Below are 25,154 nucleotides of genomic sequence, written 5' to 3'. Positions count from 1 at the left end.
TAATGGCTGACCCTGGTTCATTTTCCCCCAGTAACTGAAAGTTGCTGCTTGCTGGCTTTCCAGGCCTGCCAGCTCACCACAGAATTGGCTTCCCACAGGAGAAGGCTGCAGCTTCGTGTTCATGTTGCTTTAATAGTTTCCTCCCTGGGGTGGGGGAATTGATTGTGTGTTTGTTTGTTTGTTTAATCATCTCCTGCTCTGTTATGCTGAGCTCTTTCTCAGTGCCTCCCACTCTCCCAGAGCCTGCTGTTATTCTTGGCATCAGAATCAATGTTAACTGGTATGTAATCAGCCCATGTTTTACCGACCAACATTTGTTTCACTGTCAGCTTTCATTTCAGCTTCTGCTCTGATGCCAGTTACTGCTCTCGGGTGCAAAGCTCTGATTGCTTTGCTGGATGCTGTACGCTGCTCTTTGGGCCTTTTCTAAGTTACGAGTCTGTACAAAATATTTCTTAGTTTTAAGCCTAATATGATAAAATCTTAAATGGGTCCAAAAAAGGCACATTCATACATTATAAGCTGCCAGTTGGTGTGTTTAGCCATAGAGCTACTTTGTTACATTCTGTCTATGACAGTCAAAATGCTATAAACCTGTTTTGCCTAATCCTTGCTTTTCCAAATTTGTATTTTATTGATCACTGGAAGCATATGTTGTGCTGAACACATAGAAATGTTGTTACCTGGGCTTTTATCTCCATATTGTCCATGCCATGGTGGGACTAGATTGTGTAGATCAGTCTTTGACCTTTGTGAATAAGAGGCCATAATTAAAATAATTTTGAAGAAAAGCTGTTTTCTATGTGTCATGATTCCTCCTCTCCCACTTGGAGCCCTCTGTGTCACCTTCTTAAACTACCTGCCTGCTTTCTAAAGAAGCACCTACATGCCAAAGCCACCTTTGAAAATGGCTCTCAACACCAAAACCAGCTCCACGAAGTGCAGCAGCTTTCTCCTCTCCCAGGATGCAATTGCAATGAGCAAGTGGCTGCTTCTACTGGCAGCCCACGGTGCAGCAACCACCTGAGATCCACTTTGCCACAGATGGTGACAGCAGGTGAAAGCCCTGGAGATCTATGCACATTCAGGTGCCAAGGGGCTGAGGAGGCTTATATGAGCATCTCACACTTATTAAACATCAAAAAAAGATTCTCAGTCCCTTCATGCCACTCACAGCAGGAGTTCTTAGCATTTTTCCTAAATGTCACTCCCTTTAGTGTTTGTTCTGACTCAGCAGACCATGTCCAAGCCCTGTGACAATGATGTACACAGGTAGTTATACTCATGTACACTGATAGGCGTATTCTCTCCTCCTTGTGGAGCAGGGTGCACCTAAGAAAATACTTTGTTTCTTTGGAATAAATTATTTTAATAAACAAATTATTTTAACTAATTTAAACAATACATTTATGTAAACAATAAATTGTTTAAATTACTGTATTTCCTTGGGTCAGAACAAACAGTGCAATCTGTGCACAAATTTCTTGTGCCAAGAGAAACAGCAATTATTAACAAAACCAGCTGCCCAAAAGGGTGGAAAGGGCCATGGTGTTCAGGTGGCAGGAAGGAGCATGGTGATCCTCATGTGGTTAATGTGGCAGAGAAGGGGAGTAATGCAAAGCAGGTGGGCTTCTGTATCACCTATTCTAGTCTCTAGTAGCCCTTCTCCAATGTCACATAGCTGATATGTTCCAGGCAAACTGGATGACATGGGGTTTCATCATCCAGCATACAGGAAATTCAACTGGAAAGAGCTGAGCAGCTGGGAAGAACACTCACACCAGAGAACCAGAATAGGAAGGCTGAAAGAAAATTGTTGTGGGTTTTGTTTTGTTTTGTTTTTTTAAGTTTCCTCAATTTAAGAAGAAATTAGCTAAAACACTAATAATAAAAGAAGATGAACCACAATTCTTTCCTTTTAGTGTTATGAATAAGGGAGAGATACAAGATAGAATGAGGATAAAATAATCTAAGAGACAAGATGTGGCAGTTCATTTAAAAATAATTAAAGATGACAGCCTGGATCCCAAGATAAGGAAAACAAGGATACAAAAGGAATCATCAGCTCAGTCAGAATCTGGCAACTCTTTTGTGTGGCTTGATATGCTTTCAAAACTAGACAATACTGTCTGTTGGGCAAATACCCATGGAGAATAAATATAGCTGTGTTTTTTTGCAACAGATGAAGTAGATATTACCTTAAAGGGGAAGTTATTATTCCTCAAGGGACCAAATCCTGCCCCTAAATCATACTCACTGCTATCTTTAATTTATTGTCATTTTCTATTAGTTAACCGTGTTTGCTAACTTTACAGGATTAAGTGTGAGTGGTCAGGCACAGAGGGATCTGCTGAGCTTCCTAAGGATAAAGTGTATCCTCTGAGGTTCAGGCAGCTCTCCCTTTAACGGAGGCCTGGCAGCTGGGGTAGGTAATGGCAGTCTGCAGCTGGGCTGGGCAGGGTCTGTGTCTTGAAAGGCAAACACCTCTCTTCTGCAGAGGGTCAGGCCAGCTAAAAAGGGGTGCTGCCGGGTGCAAAAGGTGTTAGCAGCCTATCTAGGTCCCTGATTCCATGTATGTGCACCAGCTCTGGCCTCGCTCCCAGACAAAAGTAAGACCCAAGTATGCTTCTCCTGCTCACTGCACCTTTCCCTAGGCCAGGCCCAGAGCTGTGGAGCATCCTGGCCTGATCTGGACGTGCAGGGGTTGGGGTGGGGGGATGTAACTGCTGCCTGGGGTGGATGTAGCTGTAAAGGACTGAGGGTGATGCTTGAGAGTGAGAAACTGAGACTAAAGAGAAATCAGAGGGCTGTGTGGGGAGCAAATGTAAGCCAGGAGATCAGTTTTCCTTTTAGACTCTAACAAGTGCTGTTTGGAGACCTAGAGAAAAAAGCTGAACTGCCCTAGGACTAAAGAATGAATTTCCTCTCTGAAGGGAAAGAACAAGGCAGGATAAATGCCTGTTATGAGAATAGCCAAATATATTCCTTTGATCTAGCTGGGCTTAAACCTCATCCATATGTTTATTAGCCTCTTCTTATCTGAGCCATATGCCTTCTTGCAGGTGCTTTTATCTTATCACACAGCAGTGTAAAAGATTCAAAGTGACTAAGAAGCATGTCATTCTTTCATATGCTCCATAAAATTCTAGCTCTCATCCATATCACTGTCCTAAGTCCATAACTGCCATAAGTGTTCCTTACTTTCCACTTGATTGCCCACTCCTTTCTCTTCCCAGCTTTTCCTTCATCATTGTCCTCCCTCTCCTCTGACTGCTTCCTGCCACCCCCTTCTGGAGACTCATAGGCTCTTGTTTCCTCTCTCCTTGATCAGTTCACCAAGTGAATGGCTCCTTTAATACCCATTGGTGTGCAAAAGTATCTTTGTGGTGAGCTCCTGGCATCTTCAGAAACCCAGCTGCTCAGGACACTTTCAGGGGAAGTAATCAACCCATTGCAATGCCAAGTGAATGCCAAGCAACTGGCTGCTGCAAGGTGCCAGACAGAAGGAACGAATGCTAATGAAGTTCCAAAAAATGAAGCAACCTCCAGTAAAAGGTAGGCTGTGAGAGACTGGAAGGCTGATAGTCCCTAGTATGTTATTTGGAAGAGATTTTTTGTGTGGCAACATCTCCTCAAGCCTGTGTGATGTGTGTGGACATGTGCTGAGGCTCTGATTGACCCTGCAGCCAGGCAGGAGCTATAGAAATGGAGGGGGCACAGGACCCTCCTCTTGTTTCCTAGATAAAGTCTATTTGCCTTACCCGAGGTGCTTGGTTTGTCACAACATCCTGGCTGAGGATGTCCCCTCAAGGGAAAGCGCCAATGCCAGGCTCTGGTGCTGCTCCAACACACGGCATGATGGAAAGGTTCATTTGGAATAGGAGTTTGAGTCTTTTTGGAGGAGCCCCATATGGAAGTAGGGTTAGGCACCTGTAATGGCAATTACAGGCCTGCTACATGCCTATAGCACTTCTCTTTGGTATATTTTACTTAGGGGGATTCATGTCCTACCTACATCTCATGCAGCCTCAGCTGAGGGCAGCTACAGCTTGAAGGAAGCAGTGACTTTTTTTGTTTGGTCATTTTTTTTCATCTGATAGATTTATTTTATTTTTTTTTACTTTTTCTCTCACAAACTTTCTTCATGGGTGAACTAACAGAGTGATTCACTTGCTCAAGAAGACACTGGTTGTTGCCTGTACCCTCAGGAGTTCTCTGTATTGCTGAAGTTTTGTTCCTGGTCTACTAAGCAGGAAAAGTGTTTGACAGGGAATAATGTGGAGAGGAGCGTGTGAATGTGGAAAGCGGAGAAGGTCGCAGACACCAGACAGACACAAGCTCCCTTGTACTGCTTCACTGAGGCAAACAACTCCAGAAAGTGCTCAGTTTCATCAAGTTCCTCAACCTTCCCTGCACAGCATATTAATGAAGGAAAACAAGCGGGACTGGATAGAGCCAGAACACCAAGATTTTGCTGGAGCACAGGCATGACCCTCGTGGCTACACTCAAGCAAAGGGTTGCTATAAAGGACAGTGCAACTGCAGTGTGAACAGGCTGAGGCCAATGCTCTGCAATAACACGAGCTACTCGAAACACTTCTTCTTGCACTAATTCTTCAGTAAAATGAATAAAGAACTTAAATTTGGGTGTCCATTAGGAAGACTGATTAGTATTGTTGATGTTAAAATTGGTGTTCAGTCCATCCTCTAGCCCCTTCCAGCTTTACATTTGAGGACACCCTCTGGACCTCTCTGACAAGGGAAGCAAGCCAGGTGCAGTTTGGTTGCAAAGCCAGGTGCAGTTTGGTTGCAAAGCCAGGTTTATTGACCTGCTCCAGGCTGTTTATCAGCTGCATGGATGTTTGACAGGTAACTCACAGAGCCCCAGTCACATGAGTTGTTTTACCTAGCAATCCCTTTTCACACCTTTTCCTTTCCCAAGTAAATGACCTGCCTCTATTTACTCTTTCTCCATGAGCCCCAGCTCTGCTGATTTGGCCTCCATGACAGCCAATAAACCAGCATCTCCGTATCTCTTGAGGTTTGAGCTAAAGGGAGTTGCCAATGTTCCTATTTCACTCTCTGAAATGCCCCTGGAATGTATTTTTTTTCCCAGTTCTTGTCAGACTAGTGCACTCCCAGGTGTGGCTAGCCAGCTGCCTTCTCCCTTCCACCCTCTACAGTGTTTGGCTCTTTTCCAGCTTGTTTTCCTATTAGTTCCATCTTTAGGGCTGGGCCCCTCTATGCGGACGTTAACAGCCGATACTTCTAAAAGCTGTGAAGTATAAAACTCTTTACGACTGTATTCAGGTTGGTTGCTTTTCCTCTCTGTTCTACCAAGAAGTGAGGCTGAGTGAAAGGAAAAAAGGCAAAGAAATTCTGAACCCTCTGAATTTCATGTGCACAATGCCAGCCTCTCCCAAGCTTTTCAGCTGGCATGAACAGTGCACCCAGCTTCAAGGTTTCACACATGCATCATTTTTTTTTTTATTAAAAAGACTTGCCTTCAAACCCAGATCAGACTGCAGAGTAAATATCATTACAAGAAGTAAGGCCTTTCCAGGCACTACCAGCTGTAAGCTTTCATGATGCCAGCGGTTGGGCTATTTGCTTTTTGTGCCTTGTGTGCCTTTCTCCCTGTGCCCTGTGTTTGCTGTGGGACTAGTTGTACCTCGCTGGGGCTCCCAGGTGCTGCTCACAGCAGGGTTGATCATTCTGACTTCCGGTCTTGGAGACAGTAAGAGAGAAACCACTCTCTTTGGACATTCTGCCCAACTCTCTAGCAACTTGAAATGTTGGTATACTTTCTAATGTGTGTGGCACAAGTGTTGCACAAAGTGTTGACAGAGCCAGGGTGAGGTCCTGTAGGAGCATCCAGTGGAGCCGGAGCCTTCAAACACTGATCATGCGGCTGAGGGAGGCATGAAAAGAGAAGAATGGGGCATCAAGGGAAGAAAGACTAGAGATGGGGACCATGCCAAAAGGGGCCACAAAGGTGAGATAGGACACGTAGAGAAGGGGCATTGAGTGGAACATTTGTAACTGACATGGAAGAAAGACTTTCATCCTCTACAATTTACTCTTGCTACTGACAGCTTCTGGAAGAAAAGTCTGTAAAACATGTTGTTTTTCTTAGTGGGAAGACCCAGTTTTGAGGGGGACATCTCGGAAACCCATGTTCTAAGACCCTGTGAGAGGCCTCTGGCAATGAACTGCTGACATCAGGCAAGCAGCTGTCTCCATGCACTGAGATCCAACCTGAGTCACTGCTTTGAGATTGAGCCAGCTCTTAAGAACTGACAAAGACAAGGCTTGTTTTAGAATTACCAAGCATAACTGCTTAGTGAATGTGGTGTATTTGCTCCTGCAAGCCACAAACAGAATCATAAATAAAAAGCTGTGACTGAGTGCATGGGGCATAACTTGGGAGCATCCACAGTCACCTAGGTCCTTCACCAGTGACTTATTGTCCTGGTTTGAGCTAGGACAGAACCAATTTTATTTATAGTGTTTTTACTTTTCTGTTTAACTGCCAGTCCAACCTTAAACCATGGCACATATTGCAAAGCCTACTTAAGTCTCCTTCACCTGTGGCATTAGCCATGCTAACCTTATCTGTGCAAAAGCTGACACACCTCATCCTGCTGTGCAGACTAGTCCTTTAATTTATACCCTCTATTTTCTGATCTAAGACTTACAAAAGCACTTAACACTCAAACACATCACTTTAAAATAGCCATAAACTGGGCTTCAAAGCTAGAGGTTGTGCCTAGATGACGTGGCACTGGGCTTTGAGAAGGATGGTGCTCACTTGCATCATGCAAATACTGCAATCCTTTGTGGCTCTCCCAGCACTACTAGTTTGCCTACAATATCTGAATGAGCTCAAGAGTCACCCTGTCTCCACCAGATCTGTTGTTACAGAACTATATAATTATCACGTATTGCAAGTTTGTATCATAGAAGTCCTCTAACAGGAGAAATCCTTCCTGCCTAAAGCTGGCCATGCACTGAACAGATAGTCTAATTTCAATTTGTTTTGATCCTTCACCTGTAAAAAGCAAAAGAAAGTGAAAGTCCCCCAACACCAAATTGCTGTGACAGTCAATGTACACCTATTATGTATTCCGACATTACAAGGTAAGTACATAGAAAAGTGCAGGACAAGTGATAATTCTGTCACGAAAGAACAAAAATAACATGTGGTTAGACAAGACAATGAAGGTGAGATAAAAGACTAAATAGCTGTATTAAGCAAGCTCGTACTTCATTCAGTGTACAAGTGCAAAACAAAAAGCAAAAAAGAATCCTGTAATCCAATACAGTCTTTGAACAAATGACCTCAGCTGCAGTGTCTCCTAGCACCCAAATAGTTCAACTGATATTACAAGCCCATTAGTGTCATAGAATGTGTTTTATTATACTCATAATCCAAGATAAGGGAAGGAGAAAAGAGATTTGTCACAGACGTGTTTGGTAGAATTTCTCTACAGAGGTAAATGGCTGACATGCCAGGACATGACCTGTCTGAAATTTATGGCTCTCCCACTAGGACTGTAGGACCAAGCAGTGTCTGCACTGCCAGTGCTGTGCACTACGCTGTGTGTTTAACAGGATGGATAAAAGAAAGGCTGTAAGCAAAAGTGACACAGCTGAAGCAACAGCTAGACAGCATTTTGGAAACTGGTTTTGGTGTGGGAAAACATTCAGTATGAGCAACAAGACCTGATCAACAGAAGGGGTAGGGAAAGAGTTAAGGAAGGGTTGGATGTGGGTCTGGTTTGTCTGTTTATCACTCACCTCCTCTGTACAGTCAGCATCACAAAAGGCAGAGCCTCTCATACAGTGGGTGATCATCTGCTGCCCACCATCTGGCTAGAACTGAGAATATATATGGGTTCTTCCCTGTGGTTTGGTGGCTGAATACACACACAGACACAAAAATAATAACAAAAAAAAGCACTTCAAAAAATGCTTTTAAAAAGTAACTATTTCTGAAACAAAAGCATGTTCTTAATGCCATTTATATTCTTATTTAGTGTGTTCAAAACTAGTCACTTATTTTGACCAAAATTCATAGATGAACTTCTCCTGGAGCTTCTTTGAGTATTAGGAGGGATGTGGAAGATATTAAATAGCAGTGGCAAGCTCCATTCCTATGGTATTAGCCCATCTGACTGAAAAAATGAGTGCCTCTTCCCTGAATACAGAGGCTTTTTTTTCCATAGTTGCAATAGAAGCAAGGCAGCACAACAGCTGGGCACGTCCACACTCTTGAAAGACAGTGCTGTCACCGTTCTCCTACCTTCTTCCAGCCTTCCACCACAGCAGTGTTCGCAAATACCACCCACATCTCACCTGACCGCTTTGGACACTTTGCTGCTCCTTGCCCTTGACCTCAAACGGTGACACATGCAAGGTTGTCATGGACTGATACAGTGAGTATGTCTCAAAGCCACTGTTGTTGCAGGCCCTGTTTTCCTTCCCGCCCTTCTCCTCAGGTGCTGATCCACGTCGGGGGGCAGGAAGAGCAGCAGGGCAGGAACCTTCCAGAACCTTCCAGACCCTTCCAGACTGCCCCCCGCCCTCCCCCCCTCTGGGAGGGAAGCCAAGCCCCCAGGGTAGAAGTGGGAAGGGACCCACCACTGCCTGACTCTGGTTGGACCTGTGAGACATCGCTGGATCCCGGGGTAGTGATTCATCTCCTTTTTTTCTGTCATTCTGGCCTTCTTTCTTCCTTCTTCGTGTCTCTTATTATAAATGGTTGCATGTTGTAAAGTTTGGATGCGTGACAGGGTTTGCAGAGTTGTATGTTGTCACACAGTTTGGCTGTGTAACTGTTGAAATTGAGGTGGGTGATTTCTCCCCTTCTCTTTGCCTTTGGGTAATTAATTCATAACAATAACTAAAGCTTTTCTAAAATAATATATTTGCTCAGTAAATAATGTAACTGGGTCATGTATCTCAGTGCTCATTTTCAATTTGACAGGATTTTGCACTGAGTTTGACCTGCTGGCAGCTATTTCCACCCTTTAGTCACAGTTAAGGAACTCTCCTTCGAAGGTTGAAGCTTTCTGTTCCCTTCCCCCCCACATCACCTTTTGATTATAGGCAGGCTGAGCAGCCACCTGGATTTTCTTTTCAAGGCTCAAAGTATGTGGAATATGGAAGTACTGTAAGGCACTAGATCTGATGGATACCAGTGGAAGTCATATATTATCTCTACTTGTTCTGCCTTTTTATTCATAGATAAGGTGCACCTATATAATAAGCACAGAGAAGTTCTACTGGGGGAAAAAATGGAAGTGAAATTATACAGCAATACTAAAAGCTGGAAATAGATAGTTGGAAACTGTGTATCTAGTGTATAAAAGTGACATGTGAAAAATAGGATTTATAAATCCCATTAGTTCTTGAAAGGGAGATCTTAAGGGATCACAGTTTCCATTGCAAACTTCATTACATACATCATGTAAACAAGTTTTCAAGTGCCTCAAATAAGAAGGTAGCCTGAGGTTCAAAAGGAGCAGACCACTTGAAGGTTTGAGAAGTCTAAATTAGATTTTGAGTGTCTCATGAAGATTTTGAATAATAAAATCGGATCAACAAGTTGCTGTGTATAGTATTAAGTGGAAACTTTCATAAGACTCACTTCCAGTGATAGAGAAGAATAAATCCAGTAAAAATTTCATGCAAATAGTGTCCATAATGTCATAATATGCTGGGGTATTATCTTTGGTTTTACTTAAATCTGGGTCTGTTTATGTGCTGGGATTACCTTTTTTTTTAATACACACTCTCTGAGCTAAAAAGGAAAAAGATAGTCCTCCAGTGATCCACTGTCTGGTGCAAGGCAGAAGGGTCTGGCACTTTACACAGGGTGTGAGGTTTCCTGTAATTATTGACAAATTGAATGTGGAGTCATAGAGTACCTCTGATTCAGTGGTGGGACCTGCTGGCAGTGAGTCTACAGCCATGGCCAAATCGGGAAGGACCTAGATATGCAGCTCCTTTCTATGCAGAAAGGATCTGCAATATCGTGGGTAATTTCAAGTCTAAAGACAGATACCATAGGGCTGTCCCTGCCAGTAGCAAAACATCTGTCAAATTTCTAAATATGATTTTCCAAACAAGGTATTGCCACCAGCTCAGGATTATTCTGTGTCTGCTAGATAGAATTATATCGAAAAAATGTTGCTAGTTTAATCGCTAATTCCTACAGCTACTGTAAGCAAGGCAAGATCACAGTGCAGCTTCATGGAGGAAAAGAATGTGGTTCTGGAACAAATAAGAATAGCTCAGGGGTAATACTCAGAAGGCAGACATCCTTCAGGGAAACTGAGTGAGGGAGGATTATATATATGTTGATAAAGATTTTAAAAATAATTATCTTGATATTTAAAAAGTGTCATTATTTCAGATTGATGTTATGTCTACAAGTATACACTTAACATATGTTAATACACCTATCAACATATATATATTTTTATATGTGTATAAAGATATAACCGATTTCTATTTTTTACTTCAATTTTAAATACATTTGCATAATGGCAGCATGAACAGCAAATGGCAGCATTTAGTCAAGATGTTAATTTGACAGGTACAGATATAGACCTATCTCATGTTCCGTGAACAGTATTTAAAAAAGGCCACACCAACAACAACCTGTGGTTAGCCAGCATTACAGACAAAGAGAGGGATTGAAATCTGATTAATTAGTGGATTTGTATTTTGCCTCCTGAGTGAAAGGGATTCACACGGCAGGCTACTCTGGTGTGCTCTGGGGCACTGTTGAAGTACCTGTTTGTGACAATATAGCATCTGCCTGGTGCTCTGCCAAAGGATCTCTAAGCGGGGGAATATCACATGGAGCAGAAAGAGTACATTGTTTCTGTACAGGATAATAATAATACTGCCACTGCAGGAATATAATGACCTGCTGTAGGGCTTATCCTCTTTCTTAGCATGCTTCATGCAAAAGCGTTCAAGAAGAATTTTTTGTAAATGTGAGGAAAAGGATGTAAAATTTAATCTACTTGCTTATTGCAGTTGAAGATTAAGAGATGACTTGATCATGGTCCACATATCTGTCAATAAAGAGAGGGATTTGTATGTTTAGGGAGAAAAAGCACATACACAAAAGACATCTTTGGTGCTTTAACTATCACATCTTTGTATCCCATGATCAGTTTGAATTCAGAGAACTTCTGCAATTTAGCCTGTAATCTACTAATACAGATCTGAAGCAATTATGAGGTCCTCTTCTTACCTTGTGTTTGTTCAAAGAAATGTTAAACCGTTAAACTAAAGACATCATGAATTAGGTAAATAGAAGCATCCAATTATAAAAGTGATTTATCTCTCCAGTTTAGAGCAGAGTCTCTGAAGAAGGTGCTTTAATTCTTGGTCTTGTTTAAACATCATAAGTCATGTTCAGTCTGGACAAAGCTAAGCTGTCATCGTGCTGGTTGAAGTGTTTCCCCACATTTATAAAAGCTCTGTTTCAGGGGTTTATGAGAAAGATCAGAGGCAGGGGGAAATGCTGAAATAGAAAAGGTGTGAGTAAATTTGTGAGCTTTATCAACAAGTAGGATTTTCAGAGATCTCTTTGGATCATTGAGACCTCTTGTTTAAAGTTTGTTTTGGAGTTATGTAGGAAGATGAACAACACACAGACGGAAACCTGAATTTGTTATTCTTCTCTTCTATGGTAAACTTTTGAGTCTTTCTCCCTGTAGAATCCATGTTTGCAGTGTGGAGCAGGGAAAATAAAAATAGGGTGAAGTAAGAAAAGCATATTAATAGAAACATTGTTTTCAAGCACTGGTACTATTTTCTACCTAATTCTTTAAATAAGCTCTTATGGGACCATGGAAGGAATTAACAGTGTTCAGAGCTACACCCACACAGAATCATAGAATGTTTCAGGTTGGAAGAGACCTTAAAGATCATATACTTCCAACCTCCCTGCTGTGGGCAGGGACACTTCCCACTAGACCAGGTTTCAGTTTGAAACTCCATTACCCCTCATCCTGCCACTTCATGCCCTTGTAAAAAGTAACTCCCCAGCTTTCCTGTAGGCCCCTTCAGGTACTGGAAGGCTGTTACAGGATCTCCCTGGAGCCTTTTCTTCTCCAGGCTGAACAAGCCCAAGTCTCTCAGCTTATCTTCATAGGAGAGGTGCTCCAGCCCTCTGATCATCTTTGTGGCCTCCTCTGGATTTGCTCCAAGAGCTCCCTGTTCTTCCTATGTAGAGGGCACCGGAACTGGACACAGTAGTCCAGGTGGGGTCTCACCAGCAGAATAGACCTTGTGATTCTTCACCCTGCTGTGCTGTGTGAAGCATCATACTGGTAAATAAGGGATTGTTTCCTCCACTAGTAGGGAAAGACAGGCAGATTAATTTGCGGGTAGATGGAATGACAAGTGGCAGCTTTGGCTGGTTGTCCTGGCTGTGCAGTAGGAACCACAGCAACATGAGGTAAGCAAGGAGCGGGGAGCCTTTGTAGAAAATGTCAAGTACTGAAACCATGACACAGCAAGACAGGCTACTCAGCAGTGCTCTGAAAGAAGAGCAGGGGGCTGTTAATTAGAGGCCTCAAATTTTGTATGCACTGTAAACTTATACTTGCCCAGGGCTGGGCTAAATCTGCAAACGGGTCTGCAGAGACATCTTGGAGGAGTGGATGACAGCCAGGTCTTCATAAAATACTCTAATTACAGCAGTAATTAGCAGGAATCTGCAAGTGGAAAGCTTTCATGAGGAAAAGAGAAAGAAACTTGAAAGTGGTCATCAACTCAAGAGGGAATGGTTACTAAAGATTGGTCTGTGTGACCAGGCCTGCAGGCTGGAGGCTGAAGAGAAGACCCGAGAGACATGCTGGTAGGTTCTGTAACATCTTGATGAAGAAGTAATGCAAGTGTGTTCCCTAACTGATGTCTTACTTGTCTGGGAAATATTATTACTTATATACATTTAACCTCCCTGACACCAGCAGCTTCCCTATACAATATCCAACCCATTCACTCTCTTTTCAGTCATCTTGGTGCAAAAATTGAAGTAACTTTAAAACCTGTAACAGTTAATACAGCTCTACAAAATTGTCCCCAAAATGTACAAACATAGTTTCTAAACATGACACGTACTTCATCTCAGTCAGATGCAAGGAAAATAAATCCAAGAAAGCCAAAGAATTGTTGTAAGTTGCTTTCATTAAAGGTGAACTGTACATCTCTGTGTGTCTGGATCTGGCAGAACATTCTAGTTTCTGACATATACGAACACTAGCCTCATTGAATATACATTTTAAGGCTTATTTTTAGGTGTTTTAGGCTCAAAGTTATCCTTTTGGCAGGTCTAGAGCAGTCAGTGTGATTATTTGTGGCCAGGATCATTTCTTCACACACAGATATTTTCTGAAAGAACAGAGCAGATTATCAGCCTCTTCTCATGTAAGTGCTAGCTATTCGTTACACATTTTCAGTCTAATACATATGATCCAATGCTAATTAAGCCCCTGCTATCTGTGCTTCTGTGAAAAGTGATTCCCTGATGTTTCTTGCTGTCTTTCATTTGCAATTATGTGAACTTGAAAGGAATTGGTTTCTTTCTTTTATATCATACAGTTTATATTCTTAACTTGCACAATGGTTATCTGCAGAATTGACATGATTGCTCAGAAAATTGCACCTAGCTTGTGAAAGCTAAAATAGATATAAAATTGGTAACTAATCTGTCTTCCTGAGATCTCAGAGTAGGTTTGAATACACTAAACTTTGTCTAAGTTTGCTAGGCATTTCTGTAGAAGTATTTAATTCAAGGGAAGCTATGGCTTTCATTTGCAAGTGTTAATAGGTCTTTGACCTCCTGTGCTGTCAGCTTGGATCTCCTATTGAAACTAATGGGAGTTGCTTTGAGAGAATAATGGCTTCCTATGAGTATCCATGCCCAAAGACTTTCATGCAGCTAGTGAAGTTGGGTCTAAGTGGTACTAATGCCCACAGTGAACAAATAAATACAGTCTATGAACATTTGTACAGTCTATGAAACATGATATTGATGGGACACTATGACAACAGGTACTTCCTTCCCTGCAGTGTAGATGAGGTGGGAGGTCATCCCATAGAAATATGGAGAAGTCCAGATGGGCAGGAGGTACCAGGACATCTAGAGAAGCAAAACTATTGCTGCAGTGAGAACTTTGGCATTGGTGGGCACTACAGCACATGGTGACATCGTTTGGTTGAGAAAACCTGGCTTAATGTCTGCTGGCCTTTCAGAACCTCGACTAAGGAAAGACCAGTTTCAACATTGAAGAAAGGTGTTAAGAGCTTCTTATTCCCCACAGGCTGCCTTATCTCCTGCTGCCAGATGCAGTGCTCTGAGCACATCAGGCTCTGGTCACAGCTCTGTGTGCCAGACAAAGTGCTCTGACCAGCATTTTCAACCGATTGCTCCTTTAAAAGTGCCAAGGAGAGAGCACTGTGCATAGTCTTGAGTGGTTGGTGGGCTCAAGGAAAACACTAAAAAAAAGTCTATGGTTTATCATCTTAGGATCTGTACAAGAAAGGAAAACTATTTTGAAATAAAACTCCTGTTAGAGCACTCTCTGTACTACTGTAAATATTTTAAGAGTCTGAAAAAGCTTTGCTGTTGCTTTTTGTCTGATTCTGCTGTAGCTCTTTTCTCTTAGGATTACTAAACATACACTAAACAACCACCCAAAGCACTGCATGAGCCTGAAGCAGTAACAACTTACATAGCACATGAATTAGAAGCATTAATTGTTTGCAACACACAGGACCTGGTTGTCTGTCAAATCTGTACCCTCCAAAACAAGAGCTTATTAAAAGTTAGCTAAATGTCTAGAAGGATTTCTATTGATATTATATATATAATATGCTGAAAGGATAAATAATATTTTTTAAATTGTTTCTCAAATGAAAATGTTTGTAATTAAAAATAATTTTAAAAGCAGAATAGAATGTCTAGCTTTTATGAACATACTGAAGCAACACCAATGACGTAGCTTAGGTTTGTGCTTTTCACACAGTGAACATCACTGATACATCTTTCATGAGTCATAGGTTGCAATGTACATGGGGTTTAAAGCTCTGTCTCTTTGCTAGTGCATGCTTCAAGAGCATAGACTTTGGGCAGCCAACTTAGTTGCAACAGCAGTAAATTAGTAAAGTTAGTCTAGCCTGAAACTGTTTGGTGATTTGAAAGAGGTAAGGTTATTTTGCTACAACAAAACCACTAAGTTTCCTAAATTTATTCTGCTTACTACAAAAATAATATTGTCAACTGGATTCTTCAATATTTTTTTTTTTATTTTTTTTTGCTTGTATTTAACAATTATTTATATTAATTCTGTTATCTGAATTGACCATTTTCACATTAGGTACTTGGGTCCAAAGAAATAAGTATGGAACGGTGAGCTCTAATCTGTCTGCATAACCAGGTTTTTAGTCAGGTTTCACGTCTGTTCTGTTGTCTTCAAAATAAGATCATTGCCTCCCATTGGCTTAAAAGACTCACTGGCCTTGAAAATGTGAAGGACTGCATGCAGGAAAGCTGGAGAACAGAGTCTCAAAAAGGCTTTTGAGAATGCAGTACTAGAAAAAGCTACAGGTGAAAGTATAGTCTTTACTTTCTAATTCAGGTTAAGGCTAATCAAGAAGATCTAAGAGTACTTTGCCTTTATCTCAATACCAGTTGACTTCCAGTTTATACAAACCTGCCTTACCCACCCTGTGCAATATGAGTTAAAGTCCACTGAAGTCACGCTAAGTTGGAACAGAGCTTGTGTGAATCAGGGGACCGTGGAAGAAAAAGTTGTCTGCCCTGAGCTTGCCAGGTGAGCAGCCTGAAAATCTGAGTGCAGTTTGTTATTGCACAGCCCCCATGTCTTCCCCAAAAGTATAAGTTCAAATACTATTTAAAATAAAGATTGTGTCAAGGTATCCGTGGGCAACGTGTTAGTGTTTCAGTTGCACAGCTGGTCATAAGGCTGATGCTTCCTGTATATTGGTTTGGCTTGCTCATGTAAAGCTATCTGAATGTATTTTTGTAGCAGTACAGAGGCTACTGATGCTGGAAAACATGAAGAAAAAGAGCTTCAGACTGGTCCTGGGCTAGATGAGAAAGTGTTGTTCAGGCAAAACGAAATAGCTGGCAGCTATAGCAGCTCCTTCATACTGCTCATATCAGTGCCTTCAGAGTGGAAATGGATATTTTTGTGCAGTTAAGAGTTCCAATCCATAAACTCTGTTTATGGATATATTAGCCTGAAGAAAGAGGTGGAAGGGAAATCCTGCCTATAGAGGGACCTCTGCACATTGCTATGCACAAGTTTTTTCCAGTCTTAAGAAGTGCCAAGGTGAGTATGACTAGCTTGGCTTTTTGAGAGCCCTGAGCACCGTGGGTGCTAACGCTGCTTGCATCTCAGCACTTGGACAAATTGACCCTGGGATCACATCAAGCGCAGTTCATTAGTGTGTGCACAGAGCTACACAGGGTGACTTGTGGCACTTCAGAGAGTTATCTGCGGCTGAGGCAGTGACAGGAAAATTGTACCCTGGGAAGCATTAATCTGCCTTAACCATGAGCTCATCCTTTCTGACTCATCTACTGTATGCTTTCCAGTTCCTACAACAGGCACAGGAGTTGTTTTTGGTCCTTTTCCTCACGCAGCCTTGGTTCACTCTGTGAGCAGCTTCATCCTGTGATCTGAAGGTGGAAGGTCCTGTGCAGAGTGCTGCCTGTGACATGTGCCACTACTGCCCCACAATAAAGTGTGCAGATAAGCACACAACATTAAGGCTGCAAGAGCAATGCTCTCACTTCTTAACTTCCAAAGGCTTTCCTTTGCAATCCTCTGTCCTTATACACTGTCTGGTGTATAATAATTTAAAGTGCAATGTTTCTTCTTCCCATACTGAGCATTCACTGCCACATAAGCAGTCCAAAAATGTATTAAATTGTGCTTAATCAAAAAATAAACCTGCACTGTCTGGGATATGCAAGGTAACTGCTCATCTATTCTATTTCTTGCTTGGAGGATTTACTGAGTCTCCAAATTCCTGCTGCTGCTTCAGAGAGTACCATGAAGAAGGAAAATAAAATGCATCCAGCTATAATATTCTGTGCTATAGGCAGATAATTACCATTATACTTTTAAATATCTTTCTGTCTTTATACAGAACACATTACACTCAAAATTAAGTTCTATTTTTGTATAATGAAAAAAAATTAAAACATGATACAAGTATGAGCTTATACAGGCATGAAATAATTGGATGAGTCATACAAGACTCTTTTTTATAATACAACTTCTAGTCTATCACAGCTCTCTGACTTCCATCCTCCCTCAGATAATGCTATTTGAATAAATGGTTGTTTCTATGAAAAGTCTTGTGACAAGGAAGAGTTACATTAAAATGACACAGGTAACAGAAAGACAGCGTAATCCTTTGTTTTGCATGTGATGTTAGCAGTTTGAAACCCTTGAACTGCTCATGTACTTTGGAACTGGTTTGCTTCATGGTGTAAAGGTTGCAGTGTTTTACTTTCTAATGCCTTAAAACAGGCAGGATAGCTTAGCTTTCTGCTCCCTCAGAGGCTGGGGAGAATTCAACTAGATTGAGCCAGACTCAAAGCCAGATCTGAACAACTTCAGAAGAAAGTGGTTGGGATGATCACTATTTGGAAAGCATCGGAGAGGCCTTTCCAAGGTGTTTCCTTGACCCAACATTTAGCTAGCATAGTCTTAATGGCAAAAACATAACTTTTCACAAAGTTGCAAATGGACTTGTGGAAGAGAAGTGCTGAAAAACTGGACTCTCCTGGCAGAAGTAGCCACCGTAGCTAAAACCAGACTATTTTCTCAGGGAGCATTTTGATCTCTGCCTATTTCCTGGGATTTCATAGCTTCTTAAGCTTTCTATCAATATCAGTATGAATACTGTCTTATGCACAAGTCACCCCGCCATTTCTTAAACTTACTTTTATTATCCGAGGTAAAATTTAGCTATTAGTGATGTTTCTTACCTACAGAAAAACACCACACATCTTACGTAGTGCCTTTCTTTTAGGAGATGGTAACATTTCACCTGTATTCAATTCAGTGAAAATGCTGAGAGGAAATGTAATTCTTCAGTCTGTTTTATGGACACAAAAGACACTGAAGGAGGAAAATCCAAAGCCTTGGGACATACTGCTCAAACTCTAAGAAGAAATAGATGGACAGTCTTCCTACTAATTTTCAACTGATCTTCAATCTTCATAAGAATTTTCACTTGTTATGTACCTGGGTGCAAGCAACACAAATGAGGATCTGAGAGAAAGAAAACAGTTTATTAGGCTGAAATCTTGTACACTGCCAGCTTAGAAACAAGTAGTACGTAGATGATTTGGCATATGTAGAAGTAATTACAACAATCCTAGCAGAAATTCTGTTTTCTGTGAGGTACTATAAGTATAACTGGCAGTCTCTGAATGTTATCCTGAAAACTCCAAATAGAAAAACACTTAAAGCTAGGACAATTTTCATACAAACTGTTCCAAGCTCTCTTATAGAGTTACTTCCAGGTTTGTATGAGTACAAAATCATCCCTGCAAAGATACTTGGCTCCACATGGATGAGCCATAACATTGACATCTGTCATATCCACAGGCAATCCCATGCTAAGAGCTACCTTTTTCCTTTTTCTTTTTTTTTCCAGTTTCCCAGGTTACTGGTTTCTTAATACTCATCATTACAGTTTTTCTTGCCCGGATTGACACAATTGTCAGAACATAAGTGAAAGTATTTAAAGAGTAGAAAATGCAGATAATCATATATCATATATATGATATGATATAATCATATCATAATCCTTCCATATGGTTCAGGATCTCTCTGTTTTCAGGCAATATTGCCTGCTACTTGTGTTCAGAAACTGCATCTTTCTGACTGCTTTATGTTTCTTTGCCAGTTTAATACACTTGATTAGTAATGCTGAAAAGGGAGTGTGTCTTAACACTCTATTAGGTCATTTACTAAGGTTTTTCCCTAGATTTAATACAACAGTTTGTCTGTATTTTTTTCAAGTTGGTAAAATATGTCTGTTTACCTGTGTATGTGTTTGCTTAGCTGTATCAACCAACAGCCATGTGATACCTAAAACTACACAGAAGAGCTCAATAGTGTTTTAGGGAGACCTAAGATACCAGAGGATTCAGCATCTTACTGGCAGACCTCTTAAATCCACCCAGTGAGCCACCTCAGCCTTTCTGCTATCAGTTTCAGATCCCTGCAGGAGCAGAAGATGGCACAAAACCCCCAGGGCCACCTGGAGGGCAGACATGAGGTCCCACAGCAGCTCACAACACATCTGCCAGAGCTCTGCTGATCAGTTTGCAGCATGCTGGTTGTTACCTTCTCCCAGGTAATGAGAAGATTTGTGTTTTCCCTGGTGAGTTCTGTGCATTCTCTGTAAGGTCTATATGTGACTCTCCTTGCCACCCGCTGTCTTACAAGCTTCTGTCCCCTGTGGCCAGCATTGCACAAAATGAGCACATGTAACAAGAACTCCTGGCCTGGTCTTACAGCTCTAAGGTGTGTGGGAACACTGCTGCAGGAAGCAGCTGGCCAGGCAGAAAATAAAATCTTCTCATCACAGAACAGCTGAGGCTGGAAGGCACCTCTGGAGATCTAGTCCAGCCTCCCCACTCAACCAGGGTCAGCTAGGTCATGCCCAGGACCATGTCCAGAATTTTAAAATGAAGTTCAGAACACTCTCCAGTATCTTTTAGAATAGTTTTGGGTTGTTTTGGGGGTTTGTTTTGTTTTGTTTTTATTTTCATGGCTGAAACACTTCAAAATGTGCAGGTTTTAGGGAGCCTATCCTGCTTGTACACTCAGGGCCATTCCAGAGGCCCCAGACGTGTACCAGCCTTGGCTTGCAAAGTCTCAGAGTTTTGTACAGATCGAACTCATACATTCTGGGTAGGTAAACTGCACTGACCCTAGATGTTCATAGTCAAAGTCCTGGAAAGAGCCTTAGCCTACACTCCCCTAAAAGTAGGATGGTTTAGTGCACTTTCTCCCCTAAAGATTGCTTGAGACAGGGAAAAAAAGCAAGGAGCTTTCATTTAGAAACATAAATCATTAATCTTTTAAAATTTAAGAATTGGAAAGTAATATCCCTCTAGTCCACAAAGTAATTTCATTACAATGCACATACTGACTCTGAAATACGTTTATTCTTTCTGAAAGAGGTAGGACCCCTTGAAAACTGCATTGTGTATTTTTCTGTTGTCAGGGCAATGCAGAAGAATGTAAAAATGTTTCTGGAAGTTCAGTTAGTTTGTATATCATGTTGACTTAAAAACACATGCTCCTAAATGTTTGTACCAATGCACCTGCAAACAAGAAGAGTGATTGTCAAAACCTGCATCCTATGAAAGAGATACTATATGGTATTCTGGAATGTATAGAATGGTTTCATTATGAACTAAAGTGATTTAAAAAAAAAAAAAAAAAGCCTTTTCTTTTTTACTTGTCATGAGATGTTGCCATACCAGCTGAAAAAGATCAGTCCCTCCCCCCGTTCTTATAGGGATATTTCAGAGATACTTTTCTCATGCTTGGTTATGTTAGGCTGTGGAGGGATGGTTTGGTGTGTTTGCTGACATTACAGAATTGTGAAAATGTCCCATTTTGGTAATATTAAATGTCACTCAAAATGTTAATTTTCATTGTTCTTTATGAGGGAAACAATATGTCTACTTTTCTGTGGAGCGGAAACTTGCTTTAAATTCCAAATTTGTTAATACTCCGTAGAATTAATCCAGAAGATAAACCAAGAAATTATTCTGAAGATGTTACTGTTAGCATAGAAACATACCTAAATCCAGAACTTCATTGTGAGGCAAAAAGAGAGAATTTAATAATTTTTACTCTCCTGGCATTACTTGGTTGATATGGATGGACCCTGGTAACCACAGTGCAGGGAGTCATAGAGGTATAAAAGTGTCTTCTGCCCTTTCCAGAAAAAAAGAGAGTGACACAGATGCACGTTGTTCTTCAGAGCTGGGGTTGATGGGGGCTTTCCTTCAGCCACCAGGTTGCATGTTACAGAAACTGAACACCAGAAGTGCTTTTAGTCATGTCCCACTAAAAGACAGCTACAACTTTGCAGGTCTTGCTTCAACATAAAAAATGTCAGCCAGAACCCTTTGTGAACTGGCAGTGCTGTCACAGACCTGACTTCTTTCATCCTCAGTCCAAAGAAGCATTTTTTGGTATTTCATGTCTCTTGATGCAGTTTTTTAATTGGTGGATTGCATTGCTGCAGGAGGTCACTGGGTCAGGTACTGCAGTATGAGTTTTAGAAGTGGATGGACAAAAGTTTTATCTAATACAGGAGCACAGGCAAAGTTGTAACTAAATCCTGGGCTTCAGAGAGTACAGATGCTCTCCTCTGCCACTCCACCACTGCTCTCTTTTAGGTTCTAACAGCACTGCACATATGCTTCCACCTTGCCCTTTGTCATTTTTCCAAGAGCCATGAAAGGTAGTCCTCTACATAGGTAAAACACCTCCAGGAGCCGGGATGGATACGTTATTTCCCTGCTGTGCCATTTTAGTGATTTTGTTACCAAACAACAGGATATGGTCCAGGTTGCTGGCCAAACACAGCACAGAAAGGCAGTTCAAGGATGTGCCCAGGTAGGAGTGGAGACTTGCAGTGGTTTTGCTTCTGTCTCTCTGTGGCAGCTTCCAGAAGCCGGGTCACACCAAGATGAGCATCCATAGTGTTGGCACTCGGGGCATCCCTTGCTGGGAGCAAGGGCTGGTTTGTTGAGGTGACAGCTGTGTTCCCTGACAAGTGAAGTCACTTGGCTGGAGAAGTCAGAGAGAGGGATAGAAAGCTTCAGAGAACAGCTAGGAACACCCAAAAATGTGCCCGTTGAACTCCCCATTAACCTTTCTACATGCTGCCTGCAAAACAACACAGAAAATCTTGTATGAAGTCAGAAAAGGACCTTTAGGTACAGCTCCTTGGGGCTGCATTAGAAAGGAGAGGGCATTTGCAATGGCCATTTCTAACCTGGGGATCTCCAGCTTTTCCAAGCAGCCAGGCCTGTCACCCAGCCACAGCTGCACAGTCCTGACTTCGTTTCAAAGATAGACACCAGCATGTATCCTGGAAGACAGGAGATAGCACTACACTCCATCCAGCTATGTCCTTACCCTGGCTGTGCAGAAAGCCAGGTCTCACCATGGATCTGCTCAGTTGAGGCTCATCAACCACCCCCTGGTGTCACCTACGCATCAAAGAACAGTGTGCTGTTCCAGAGGGAGGCAAACTGAGCAGACCCTTCTTTCAGCACATCATGAAAAGGTAAAATTAAGTAAAATTATGCAAAAGCTGACATGATTTTAACCAGAGTTAAGCTCGATTGGAAAAATCTTTACAGGGTTTAATAAAGATTAAACCAGTGGACTGCTTGAGAAACTATTGTTATAACTAAAGAAGTGAATACAGAATACCTTCTGTATAGGGCTATTTCAAGAATACCAATTCAAAAATACAGTTGGAAGGATTATTTAAATTACCCATGGATATTCAGTATTCTTTCTAAGGAGATTGCAAGGGAGAAAACCCATTAACTTTTTTATCAGACCTTCTAGGAATCTCCCATACATTTATTAACATCCAAAATGGGAAGTACGTCACTTTCCCTGTGTTTCCTCTGAGAAGCAGCTTACTTCTAGCCCTGTCTTGACTATTAGTCTTGAAATATCTTTAGAAGCCTATGGCACTTTTGCAGAAATCTGATTTTGAATAAATTTTCTTTAAAGTCATGATTAATAGTGCAGTAACCAGGAGTCGCCTATTAGCCTAATTTTTCTGTGCTTAATAAAATGTTACTATGTAAATAGCCTAATATTTATAATTTTAAGATAATTTTTATTGATAGCACAGAGGCATATTGGTTTTATATAAATAAAAAAAGGGTGCTACCAAGTTATTACACCTGAAATAATGAAGATGAAAACTAAAAAAAAAGAATACATTAATTTTATTGGTGGGTGATGACTTGAAAATTAGATTTCATAAAAAGGTAAAATGAGCTTTCTCATTTGAATGTTTTTATACTTCTGGATTACGGAGATCTCTAATACTGTTGTTTGTCTTTTTTTTCTTTTTTGTTTCCATCCAGACAGCTATGTGCTTCATCGAATAAAGAAACTTCCACCTAAAGTCTTACGCTGTGGGGAATTTCCTCCAGCCCTTGAATCACTCATTTCTCAACAGTTCCTTGCACTCATTTAATTTTTCAGAGTTCTTTAACAATGGGAATAGTGGGGCTCAACTCTGTGCTGCCACATCAGCCTCACCAGCTCACAGTGAAGTTCTCCTGCCTCCAGTGTCCCCAGCAGTCACATCAGCCCACTTAGCCAAGCAAGTAACAGCTCAAGTTTGGTGCATCATAACCCATGCAGAGATACAAGCACCTTGTTCTTCCCCCTGGAGCTGCCTGTAAAGTGTCTGCTTCCTCCTTTTGCCCAAATTGTCCATTAGGCACATCTGCTCTGAAAGGGCATGTCAAGGCAGGAGTGAGCAGCCAGTGGAGGTTTTGGAGGTTGCTCTGGAGATTCAGGAGTGGCAGGTGTGGAGAGAAGCTGCCTGGAGAGCTACGAGAGAAGGCTGTTGGATTGGGAAGGTAGGAAAGCAGTCTTGGAGAAGAGTGAAAAATGAGAGGGATTCATATGAGATCTGTGAGTAGGAAGTGAATGTAACAGAACCCATTGCAAAATCTTATGGGAGGGGACAGTAATTTTAAGCAAAATTTTCACTCATGTATGTATTGCAGATGTTTTCACATCTGTACACTGTAAGCATTGAGAGGGAATTGCCCAAGTAATGGGTAGGAATAATGGTGTGCAACACAGAGGACAGGGGATGCAAGCCATCCAGACTTTCCCACCCGTGTTTTGGAGACTGATAGTCTTAGGCCATAGCAATTCTCAGTGGTATAAGGACACTGATGTGCATATCTAACACTCTGTGTTAGGGTCTCAAAGCTGGGACTTACAAAGTCAATTCCCCATGTGCCTCATACCAACCAAAAAGAGGTCCCAAGATTCAGCCAGGTGGTATGGAAGTGGTAAACGGATTGCTGTTCTTGAGACTGCTGGTCTCTGGCAGAAGTGTGTCTGAGGTTTGGTCTAGTAGTCCAGAGCAAGTCCCTACCCCACTTCCTCCCAAAACCTGATAGCTGGCACATTGGTTGAGTGTGGGGGGGGCTATGGTTTCCTTGACTTAGTTTGCCTGTTTAAAATGTACAAAATAAACTTTGCTTCTCAGATTTTTGTCTACTAGGAGCACAATGATAGAAAGTTGGATGTGAAAGGACATAAATGACTCACAACAATTATCAGTTGAAACAAATGCTTTGTTGTGAATGCCCGCTTCCTATGCGGTCTTATTATTGCAAGGTTCCTGCGCTTATTGTATTTGCAACTTAAAGATATTAAATTTTACAAGAATGAGAATAAACTATTTCTCAGACCTCCTTTTCTAGAACTATTATACTACTTGTTTTATAGATTATTTTTTTTTATAAGGAGATTTAAAAAAAATAGTAATTGTTGAGTGAAACCTTGTTTTCACCTAGGAGACTTTTTGTCGAAAAGACATTTGTGCTTCTGGCAGTGTTAGGCTGAAATTTGTAGAAAGTGTTTGCATGGATCCCAGAGACATCTGAACTAATCTGATGGGCCATGGCTTATGTTGCATATATAGTTTGGTGGGGGTCATTTTGTTTTTCATAAAACTCTAATTACTGTCCCAAAGAACTGTGCAGATCTAAGAACAAAGACGTAATTGATTCTCTTATGATGGAGAAGCAAATAGTATGAAGATAAGTGCCACTTTTCTCACTTCTCTACACTCTCTATCTAATATTTTCTGAGTAGTGTACAAATTAATTTAAGCAAAGTATCTTGCCTTTGCCTAGCTTGCAGAACACCAACCACTCTTGCTAAGTTTGCTAGTACTCTATCCTTTTCTATTACTCATACCAGAGGTAAAAAAGGTGCAAGATCCTTCACCTCAGCTGGGGCAATCCCAAGCATAAGTACGGATTGGGTGGA

The sequence above is a fragment of the Apus apus genome, chromosome 3 (genome assembly GCF_020740795.1).
Source record: "Apus apus isolate bApuApu2 chromosome 3, bApuApu2.pri.cur, whole genome shotgun sequence".
NCBI lineage: Eukaryota > Metazoa > Chordata > Aves > Apodiformes > Apodidae > Apus > Apus apus.
Note: the sequence above shows the minus strand (reverse complement) of the source record.